The sequence below is a fragment of the Plecotus auritus genome, assembly GCF_963455305.1.
Source record: "Plecotus auritus genome assembly, chromosome: 2".
NCBI classification, from domain to species: domain Eukaryota; kingdom Metazoa; phylum Chordata; class Mammalia; order Chiroptera; family Vespertilionidae; genus Plecotus; species Plecotus auritus.
In genome coordinates this window covers 211,705,594-211,716,753 of record NC_137771.1, presented here as the reverse complement: position 1 = coordinate 211,716,753, position 11,160 = coordinate 211,705,594, and the positions used below count along the sequence as shown (strand labels likewise).

Below are 11,160 nucleotides of genomic sequence, written 5' to 3'. Positions count from 1 at the left end.
GGGCAGCAGCCGCTGCTTGCACCTGCTGCTGGTGCTGGCCCTAATTGCTGTGCTGTCAGTGGGTATGAGCAGCAGTGGCAGGAGGGGCCTGGTGGGGGTGCCGAGGATGGGCTGAGACCAGCCCCTGTGCCCACTGCAGCCCTGCAGCCCACAGTTCCTTTCAAGGCGCACAAATTCATGCACTGGGCCCACAATCTGGTCCTCTTCCATATCTATATACATATACATAGAAACATAAATATTTTTAAAAGATAAAAACATCAAAGGTCAGTCTTCCATTTTTTTTTACTTTTTCTGTAATCATCTTCGAATAAAACATTTCAACTAGGAATCACATGTCCTATTTCAAATGGTTATTTTGTTCATGCAATATGGCTTGTTTCCATCCCAAAATGAGTGGTTGTCCCAAATTATTCTAGAAAATATTTCTGAAGAAGCTTGAAAAGTGCTCATGTTTAATTTTATGATAGAACAATTCATCAATACTACTGCAGCCAGTACCAGCAAGACTGCCATTTGATGACTTCACAGAAATTACAGCATGGGGGGAGATGGCAGGTGTTCCAGAGAGACAGGAATGTTTAATTAAAAAATTTTTTTAAAGGATTAGATATAAAAGGTGAGAAAAAGAGAAAATTCAAGGATGAATATTGGGTTTCTCATCTGCGTACGCGGATGCATGGTGGTGTCATTGCAGAAATTGAGGATATGGAAGAGGACCAGATTGAGGACAGGGGAAAGAGAAACTATGAATACAGAACATTGCTATATTTTCTCTTATATCTGATTCTTTCCCAAATTTCTTATTCTGGTAAAACATACAACATAAAATTCACTATCTTAACCATTTTTTAGGTGCCTACTTCAGTGGTTTTAAATATATTCATAATGTACAATCATCACCACCACCCATATCTATAGCCCTTTTTATCGTGCAAAAATGAAACTTTGTGTCCAGTAAACAATAACTCCACATTTCTCCCACTCCTTAGCCCCTGGTAACCATCATTCTTTATTCTGTCTCTATTATTTTGATTATTTTAAGTACCGCATGTAAGATCAATCATAGGTATGATGTAGTATCTCATTGTAGTTTTGATTTGTATTTCTCTAATGATTAGTGATGTTAAGCATCCTTCTATGTGCTTATTGACCATTTGTTGTATATATTCTTTGGAGAGATGTCTATTCAAGTCCTTTGATTTTTGATTTTGATTTTTTAGTTTTAGAAGTTATTTATATTTTCTGGGTATTAATACTTGATCAGATATGTGATTTGTAAAAATCTTGCTATACTGATCTATGTAAATAGAGATGTTGAGGGAAAAATTGTACATGTGGTTCTTGAACTAGAGATAAAAGTTATGTCTTTGATATATAGAGAGTAATGGAAACTTTGTGCATGAATAAAAGGGCATAGGACCATTTAAGCAGCACTAAAGACTTCCAAAGACAGACTGTTTCTCTCTAATACTTTTAAGTAAAACACAGATATCACTGATCTTTCAGGAGTGGGAAAGTAACTGGAGTGCAGATTTTAAATACAAGCTATAAATAAAAATGCTTGCTGTTTACAACCTGCATTTTTAAATACCTAACTCAGTTCTTTAAAATTACTTTACCATAAATTTTATATTTTCTTCTCAAGAATACAAGTTCTCCTGTATTCTTACTTATCCATTTACTCACATACACTTATTATCATCTGTCAACCAATGCAATAAAATAGTATCAAGGAAATACATTCCCACACAGGATCAGTGACTTCTCCTTGTAATCCTGTCAGCAAATATAAAGCCATTTTTTTAAAAAAGAGTCAGTTATGATAAATGAACCATAAGCATTGTGAATGACAGTGAGTCATCTTAAGTGATGAACAGAGAGGCTACACTTTTGACTCATTCGTTGCTGTTGTGATGTGTACTTTCTGTCACCATGAGTTCTAGTCTAGTTTGCCTGAAGAATTACCTAACTCATTATTAAGTAAATTATGCTATCATAATTTATATATACAATAAGAAAGTATGCAGGAATTTTAATGAGATAGATATTCATCCACTGGCATAGAAAGATACTCATAATATGATGTCTTAGGTTAGGTTCTGAGAAGAAGCAAATGCAGAATATTTACTGGGGAATGAGGAAGTGAGAAAGGCAAGATTAGGGAGAGGAAAAATATGGCCTGCAATGTAATTATAACTGCATTCTTTGAGCAGGAGGAGGGATCTGGGCAGTGTGCTATATGCTGCAGTCCTCCCCTTATGTTGCTCAGATCTGCTCATGTTTTTTTTCTGGTAAGTTCACCCCATTTGGGACGTGCTTCTTCAAGGTTATCATTGCTCAAGTTTCCTCAGAAAAACTTAAAAAAAAATTGTTAGTAAAATGGATTATGGCCCTCAATGAAGCAGGTGATTTAGAGTCCATAACTAATAATCATCATAACCACTTCCAGAATCCAGTCTGTATTGCCCTCATTATATATGGGATGCCCGCACATGTCTGCAGGTCAGGTGTCTTACCTATAAGGGTAGTCTAGACCTGTAATCATGAAACCACTGAGCCCCTGGTTACCAAGTCCTTTTTACATCATGGCTCTATATTTGTGCCTTTAACATTAAAACTGGACCTGGGAGCAGCCAGAAGACATATCTCCTGATTATTAGCATCAATTACCCCTGCTAGGGTGATGACTCTTCTTCCTACCTGCTGGCCTCTTACAGTGAGGAGCCCAGAATAACTGGGTGGCAGCCACAGCATAAGGTTTGACGAGGTTCCCATTGCGTCCCATGCATGAGGACCTCTGGATGTGTGAAGTGTACACTGCAAAGATGGGAAGATAAATTTCCCAAATGGGTTATTGGGAATGATGTTAAAAATTGCCACTTCTGCTTCTATTTGGCCTCTTTATAGACTTTACTATTTTAATTACAGAAACAGCACAGTGTAGTGGTCACCGATTTATTTTGTGTACCACAACCTGAAAGATGGTATCTTACCTTCTCAGGGTATTATCTCTAAGCTGGAGCCTTAACTGTGTGCGTGCGTGTGTGTGTGTGTGTGTGTGTGTGTGTGTGTGTGTGTGTGTGTTGTGCGTTTTCCAGCTTTACCGAGATAGAATGGAAACATGCCATCGTGTAAATTGGAGGTGTATAACTTGATGAATTGATACATATATGTATTGTGAAATGCTTACCACAATAAGGTTAGTTAATACATCCTTCACCCCACATAATTGGCATTTTGTTGTTGTTGTTATTATAGTGAGAATGTTAAGCTCTACTCTTATAGCAACTTTCCAGTACACAATAGGTATTGTTAACTAGGGTCACTGTGCTGTACATTAGATCTCTGAAACTTAGTTATAACTGGAAGTTTGTATCCTTTGACCAACATCTCCCCATTTTCTCTACCCCTTAATTCCTGGAAACCAACATTTTATTTCTGTTTCTATGAGTTAGATATTTTTTAGATTTCACATATAAATGTTATCTTACACATGTATTTGTTTTTCTCTGTCTGACTATTTTAGATTGGGAGTAACCTGGAAACGAACTGTGATAGGAAATTGTATGAAGCACATTGATTGGTGAGTGATCTCAGTATTTATATCTGTAAGTATAAATTGAGTGGGGAAAATAGGAGTGAGCAAACTGGCTCCTGAGCCTACAGAGAGCTCTGGATATGGCATAGCCTTTCAGAATTGTCCTAATGGAGGCTAAAGAGGCTGAGCACTGATATTCCCATATCAGCCAATCATTGGCTATGGACTCCACCCTGGAATGTGAGTTTGTGCCTGGTAGTCCCCGTGGTTACTGCAGCTAGCAGTAAGAGGCATGGTTATAAGTCATCAGAAGTGACTTGAATCAGAGTACCACACCATCCATTATGTATGATGATAAAGATGATCATGATGATGTTGATGATTATCAAAATAACTAGAGGCCTGGTGCACAAATTTGTGCACCAGTGGGGTCCCTCGGTCTGGCCTGCGGTATTGAACCAAAACCAGCTCTCTGACATTTTCTGAGGGGTCCCGGATTGTGAGAGGCTTCAGGCCAGGCCAAGGGACCCCAATGGTGCACAATTGGGACTGGGGAAGGATGCAGGATGTTGGCCAGCTGGTGAGGGACCTCGGGAGGGCTCCAGGGTGTATCCGGCCCATCTCGCTCAGTCCCAATCAGCTGGACCCCAGCAGCAAGCTAACCTACTGGTCAGAGTGTCTGCCTTCTGGTGGTTAGTGCACATCTTCGTGAGCGGTTGAGTGGCCTTAGCATATCATTAGCATATTATGCTTCGATTGGTTGAACGAATGACTGGACAACTGAACACTTAGCATATTAGGCTTTTATTATATAGGATAGCTAGCACACAGCCCTTTGATGTGCCAACACTATTCTAAGATCTTATAATACAGTTTTTCATTTAATCCTATCAACAACTTTTAATAATTTTATGAGGTAGATACCACTCTTATCTCTACTTCTTGATGGAGAAACGGAAACACAGAGAATGTGAGCAGCATATCTTTTTTAAATATTCAAGCTTATATTTTTTAAAAATTATTTATTTATTTATTTATTTATTTATTTATTTATTTATTTACTTATTTTAATCCTCACCTGAAGACATGCTTAAAGGGAGGAAATGGAGAGGAGAGAGAGAAAGAAAGAGAGAGAGAGAGAGAGAGAGAGAGAAGCATTGATGTAAGAGAGAAGCATCCATTGGTTGCCTGGATTAGGGATCACAACCCAGGTATATGCCTTGACCGGAAATCAAACTGGCAACCTTTCAGTGCATGTGGTGACTCCCAATCAACTGAGCCACTCAATCAAGGATGTGAGCAGCATATCTTAAGGTCGTACAGGTATTAAGCATTGGAGCTGGGATCTATCCCCATGAAGTGGGACTTATAGTGAATGGAAAAAAAATAAAATATGCATAAAGGTTTAAAATATGAACCCATTCGCATCAAAAGCATATGTATAGATAAAATATATTTATGTCAGTAGCTATATGTGTCAAATGTAAATATAAACGTATTTTAAATATATGTGTCTACATATAGATATATACTGTATTTGGGCTACCAATTTGTAACTGTGGTTACTATCAGAGATTAGGACTTGGGGGGAAGCTAAAATGAAGGTTTATTTTTTGCTTATTCATCTTTAAACTTTATAATAATTACTCTATTTTATCTTTGTAAGGAGTCAATCAAACAGAATTATTAAACTCCTCAAACTTAGGTTCTATCCATCACGTGGCTACTGATGCAACCTCCCTCACTTAGCTAACCCACAGTGAAGATCTATTTTAGATATTGAAAATTTTTTTTTACATCAGTTCCCCCAAAGGTATATATTTTGATTCTAACCTTTCTGTTTTTCATTATATCAGACATTCTTATTTCAACTCCAAGTTTTCTACCCGCAGGAACGTTATTTATTTATGAGCTCCTGGATTCACTGCATGATTCACTGTCACTAGTTTTCAGTTTTCCATCTGAGCTAATCTGTGCGTGGATATAGGTCACGTGGATTTGACTTTAGCAGCGAGGAGATCAATTGCAATGCCGTCATGAAGTCTTTTTCTCTGTGGAATTGGTGTGTATTTTGAATGACTGCACCTGCCCACAGTGGGGGTGAGAGACGTCTTTGCAGGGGTTTTGGGGTTATTACTCATGACTGCAGGAGAAGGGCTAAGGGGTGTTGTCAAAAGCACAGCAGAGCATGAAGCATCTTTCTGTGGTGGGGGGCTGGCAGAGAGCATGCAGTCCATTTACAGTCTCAAATGCCTATGTAACCAGAAACCTCTCAGTTCAGTACTTATCTGTCTGACCTTTCTGACACCTCATTATTGCTGGTTTCCATCTTTAAAAGTTATAGGCATTTGGTGTCTATGACCTCACTTCCTCCTTTCTCTTCTTTTGTTAAATGGTTATTTCCTATCCTTTGTGCTTCACACTAAGCTCATTAATTTCCCTGGAGAGAATAATCTATTGTCCTAACTATCTTAGAAAAGAAAATGGCAATGCCAAAACAGAGATGGAAGTAAAGAAGAAGGAGAATGTGAAGGTCCATGATCCACTTTGAAGGCAGAGAAATATCTAAAATCTTTTAATTTAACTTGAATCAGGGTACTTAACGTATGTCATTGGGGTTTCAAGGGTTGTCACAATAATTAATGACTTCTTGCAAAAAAGGAATGCAAATTATTGGTGTAGGAATAGATTTTGGTAGTTATCTAGTCTATTTACTTTATTTTATAGGTTAAAAAAGGGACGTAGAAATATTGACCAAATATCTTATGACCATACAATATTACAAGGAAGGAGTTTTGTAAACTTCAGTGTCTAGGATACATCGACCTCCGAGGCAGAAAGAGTCCAGTGTCTTGTAAGACCTATGGGCCAGAAAACTCTAAATTCATGCCCAGGGCCACAGGTTTATCTGTTTTCTCTCACTTCTTTTTTTGTTTTGTTTTGATTTTTTTTCGTTTTGTTTTGTTTTTTTTTTTTGTTAATCCTCACCCAAGGGTATTTTTCCATTGATTTTTAGGGAGAGTGGAAGAGAGAGGGAAAGACAGAGAGAAACACTGATGCCAGAGAAAACACATCTATTGGCTGCCTCCTGCAGGAGCCCTGAACAGGCCCCGGGCCGGGTAGGAGCCTGCAACCAAGGTACGTATGTCCTTGAATGGAATCAAACCCAGGACCCTTTGGTCCACAGGACGATGCTATATCCATTGAGCCAAATGGCTAGGGCTGTCCATGCTCTTTTTGAAAATGTCGGGTTGATGATGATAGTAGGCTCCATTTTTCCAGATTTAGTCTTAATGTTAAAGAAAGCATGCTATGTCACACAAAATTTTTCTAACCCTGCAGCAGAAAGTACCTTTTTATATGGGGCTTCAGTTGAGAGAGAGAGAGAGAGAGAGAGAGAGAGAGAGAGAGAGAGAGAGAGAGAGATAGAAACATTATTTGGAATTAGGGTCTTTGCAGATATAACCTATTTAAGACGATATCATTAGGGCTGGCCCTTAATTCAATATGTCCAGTGTCCCTATAAGAAGAGGAAGATTTGGACAAAAAAACAAACATGCAGGGGAAAAGATCATGTGCTGATGGAGGCAGGGATGGAAATCATACTGGCACAGGCCAGGGAACACCCAGGGCAGGGTTGCCAGCAAACACCAGAAGCTAGAACCGGAAGGATGCTCTCCTACAGGTTTGAGCAGGACTAACCCTGCTGATACCCTAATCTTGGACTTGCAGTTACATCTCTGTCAGAGGTCTCTGGATGGTTGCTGAACCTGAATGAATTTCTGAGTTCCTCAGTGAGTTGGTCTCATTCCAAAATCATTTTTTTTAAAATATATATATTTTATTGATATTTTACAGAGAGGAAGGGAGAGGGATAGAGAGCTAGAAACATCGATGAGAGAGAAACATCGATCAGCTGCCTCCTGCACACCTCCCACTGGGGATGTGCCCGCAACCAAGGTACATGCCCTTGACCGGAATCGAACCCAGGACCCTTCAGTCCGCAGGCCGACGCTCTATCCACTGAGCCAAACCGGCTTCGGCGCCAAAATCATTTTTTTTAAGAATTTCTTTCCTTTATTGTTTATCACATCTTTTATATTTATCATTTACTACTTTCTTCTTTTACTCAAATTACTTGCAAATTGGTTACCAATTTAATATTACATTTTCTTGTACTTCGTTCTTATCTATGCTTTTTGTTTATGACATTATCAGAACAACTATTCTCTTGTTAATGTTCTTTAAAAAATTTTCCCAATTAAAATCAAATCAAATCATCCCTGCTGCTTACTTAGGCATTGATTTATTTCTTTATTCTAAGAAACATTACTGTAGTCACTCAATAAATTTATCTCATCTAATTTGTTTTGTCATTTTCCTACACCTATCATTTTATTTTTTCACTCCCATAACACTTTGTCAATACATTTTAACTGTCAAAATAACACGTTTCATGATAGTCATTCATGCTACCTAAAAACAGTCATGGAATGCTTATAAAGAAATCTCCTAAAAAACTCATGTAGTTAAAATATATGAACAGAAATGATGGACATGTTTATTAGTTTGGTTGTGTAATCATTTCACAATGTGTACATATTTCAAAACTTTACTTTGTATACTGTAAATATAGACAACATTTATTTGTCAATTATATATCATATAAAGCTAAAAAGAAAAGAAATACTGGTTTAGTTGCTTTGAAATTTTACTAATTTGGCAATTACAATCATTCTGAAATGCAGCTATGTTCATTTTAGACAGTAATAAATTGCTTAAGAAAACCTATCTCTTTTCCCTATGAAATAATCTCACAATTATGATACATTAAATGGGTACTCAGTCTACCAAAAAATGTGAAATGGATTTTGTGAACTTTTCAATACACCAATCAATATTTAGTGGAATTATTTGCTTATCAGTTTATCATTTAATTAGAAGTTTATGTCTATGATACTCTATATGATCAGGTGCTCATCTCCATTCTATTAAAGACAGACAAGCCATAAGCAAATACTAGTATAAGATCAACAGATGAAAATCCTGGTTTGCTACCTCTCTGAAGAACCCTTCTTGGGACAAGGAGGAACAATTAACAGGACTAACAAAATTATTATTATTTCTTTTCCATTTCAAAAAATCATTTTATTGTGGGAAGTTTTAAGCATATGCAGAAGAGAAGAAAAGAGCATATGAACCATATGTACCCATCATCTAGATTCAATAGTTAGCAATCATAGCTACTAGTAACTTTTTTCTTTATAATTATTTCTTCTCTCCCTGGATTATTTTGAATGAAACCAGATATATTTAAAATTGCAATCAGTTATGTAATTGCATCATCTATAAACATTTCAGTTTGTAAGAGAGAATATTTCTTTTCCATCCTATATAATGAAGAGGTAATATACAAATTGACCATCACACCCTCGCACAAGATGGCCACCCCCATGTGGTCACAAGATGGCCGCCACAAGATGGCCGGCAGGGGAGGGCAGTTGTGGGCGATCAGGCCAGAAGAGGAGGGCAGTTAGGGGCAACCAGGACAGAAGGGAAGGGCAGTTAGGGGTGACCAGGCTACAGCGGAGCAGTTAGGCATCGATCAGACTGGCAGGGGAGTGGTTAGGGGGTGATCAGGCTGGCAGGCAGAAGTGGTTAGGGGCAATCAGGCAGGCAGGCAGGTGAGTGGTTAGGAGCCAGCAGTCCTGGATTGTGAGAGGGATCCCAGATTGGAGAGGGTGCAGGCTGGGCTGAGGGACACCCCCGCTACCCAGTGCACAAATTTTGTGCACTGGGCCTCTAGTTGAAATATAATTGACATACAATAATATATTAGTTTCATGTGTAGACTCCACTTTGCGATGGGAGGAGCTTCAAAGTCACGGTGCTAAGAGGTGTCAAGGCAGAGAGAGATACGTTTTTTGCACAACATCTATCACAGTGTCTATCAAAGGCCTATTTTTGACAATATCGTTTGGAAGGGGATGTGCTTTGCATGACTGGAACTGTCTTCTCTTTGTAACAGAGAAGTTCTGCCTCCCTGCACTCACAAATAACTCCATGCCAAAGGCTAGGAGAGGGTAAGATGCCCAGCTTCTGCCTCTTCCAGGTTCCTGTCCAGGGACTCCTGAGTTTCAGTTTCAGTCCCCAGCTTTGTAAAAGATAGACAGCTTCTCTGAGATTTCCTAACACCGTGGTCGGCAAACTGCGGCTTGTGAGCCACATGCGGCTCTTTGGCCCCTTGAGTGTGGCTCTTCCACAAAATACCAATACCTGGGAGAGTCTATTTTGAAGAAGTGGCATTAGAAGAAGTTTAAGTTTAAAAAATTTGGCTCTCAAAAGATATTTCAATCGTTGTACTGTTGATATTTGGCTCTGTTGACTAATGAGTTTGCCGACCACTGTCCTAACAGAAGGCCGCCTGGAGGGCTCATATGCCTGGCCATCATCAATGAACTCCTGCAACGGTGAAGGGCGAGCTTCACCCAGTGGCTCCTGGTGCTGGTCCACAGCCACCAGCGCATGGATCTTCTTAAAATCACAGCCTTCAAACGGGATCTTCCCAGGGACCATTTCCCAGAGGACAATTCCAAAGCTGTCTATTTCACCTGTTATGTTGTATTTATTAGACCCATTTGCCAGTGTTTGAGGTGAGATGTATGCTGTGGAACTCTCTGTGCTTTTTTTTTTTTTTTTTTTTCTTAGTTGTCCTGCTGATGGAAGTCTGTGTTTTGCTCAACTCAAATCCTGAAAGCATCACTTGGTAGCCATTGGTTACCAGGAAGCGCCTGCTGCTGATGTTTCTGTGGAGTTCAGGGTTTCTGAATGAGGCAGCCTGTGTAAGCCATTACTGCCCCCCACGGCCAGGGCGATGGGCTCAGTCTAGGTGAGGTCATTTTTCTGATCCAGCTTTCCCTCAGGGTCCCGAGCTCACAGTGATCCATGACAATGGAGGACTGAGGTGGGGCCACTGTTTCATCAATGCAAACCCCAAATATATGCAGGATGTTAGGAGAATCAAATTTCTTCATGGTTCTGATCTCATGATTGAAAATTTGCCTCCCTGTTCCAGTGTTTCTGACCTGCACGTTGTTGAATACTTTTATGGCCACTGGAGATGGGTGGTATTTTCCTTGAAAAACTTTGCTGAATATATTTTTCCTTAACAGGATCCAATCAGGTTCTACAAGCCCCTCCTTCTTAAACTCCTTGATTTTATATTCTGGGACCTCCTTCATTCATTTCTCTAAGTAGTGCTTCCTCATTTTTTAAAAAAATATATTTTATTGATTTTTTACAGAGAGGAAGGGAGAGGGATAGAGAGTTAGAAACATCGATGAGAGAGAAACATCGATCAGCTGCCTCCTGCACACCCCTTACTGGGGATGTGCCCGCAACCAAAGTACGTGCCCTTGACCGGAATCGAACCTGGGACCTTTCAGTCTGCAGGCCGACGCTCTATCCACTGAGTCAAACCGGACAGGGCCTCATTTTTCCACATCATTTTTTTCAATTGCTCCTTTGACGCTTCGATAATTTCACTTCCACTTAGACTTTGGAAGACTCGCCAGTCCTCTGCATCCTGCCGATCTTCTTGTTCCCATGCTTCTCGGCTG

General features: G+C 39.4%; 1 pseudogene across 1 annotated transcript; it reads right to left on the bottom strand.

Moving 5' to 3' along the window:
• Window positions 1-8,502: 8,502 nt before the first annotated feature.
• Window positions 8,503-10,782, bottom strand: LOC308241324 (mixed lineage kinase domain-like protein; annotated as a pseudogene). Its single transcript has 2 exons — window positions 9,956-10,782; window positions 8,503-8,529 (listed from the first exon to the last, which is right to left on the bottom strand). The product of its transcript is annotated as a mixed lineage kinase domain-like protein (transcript).
• Between the last annotated feature and the right edge of the window lie 378 nt (window positions 10,783-11,160).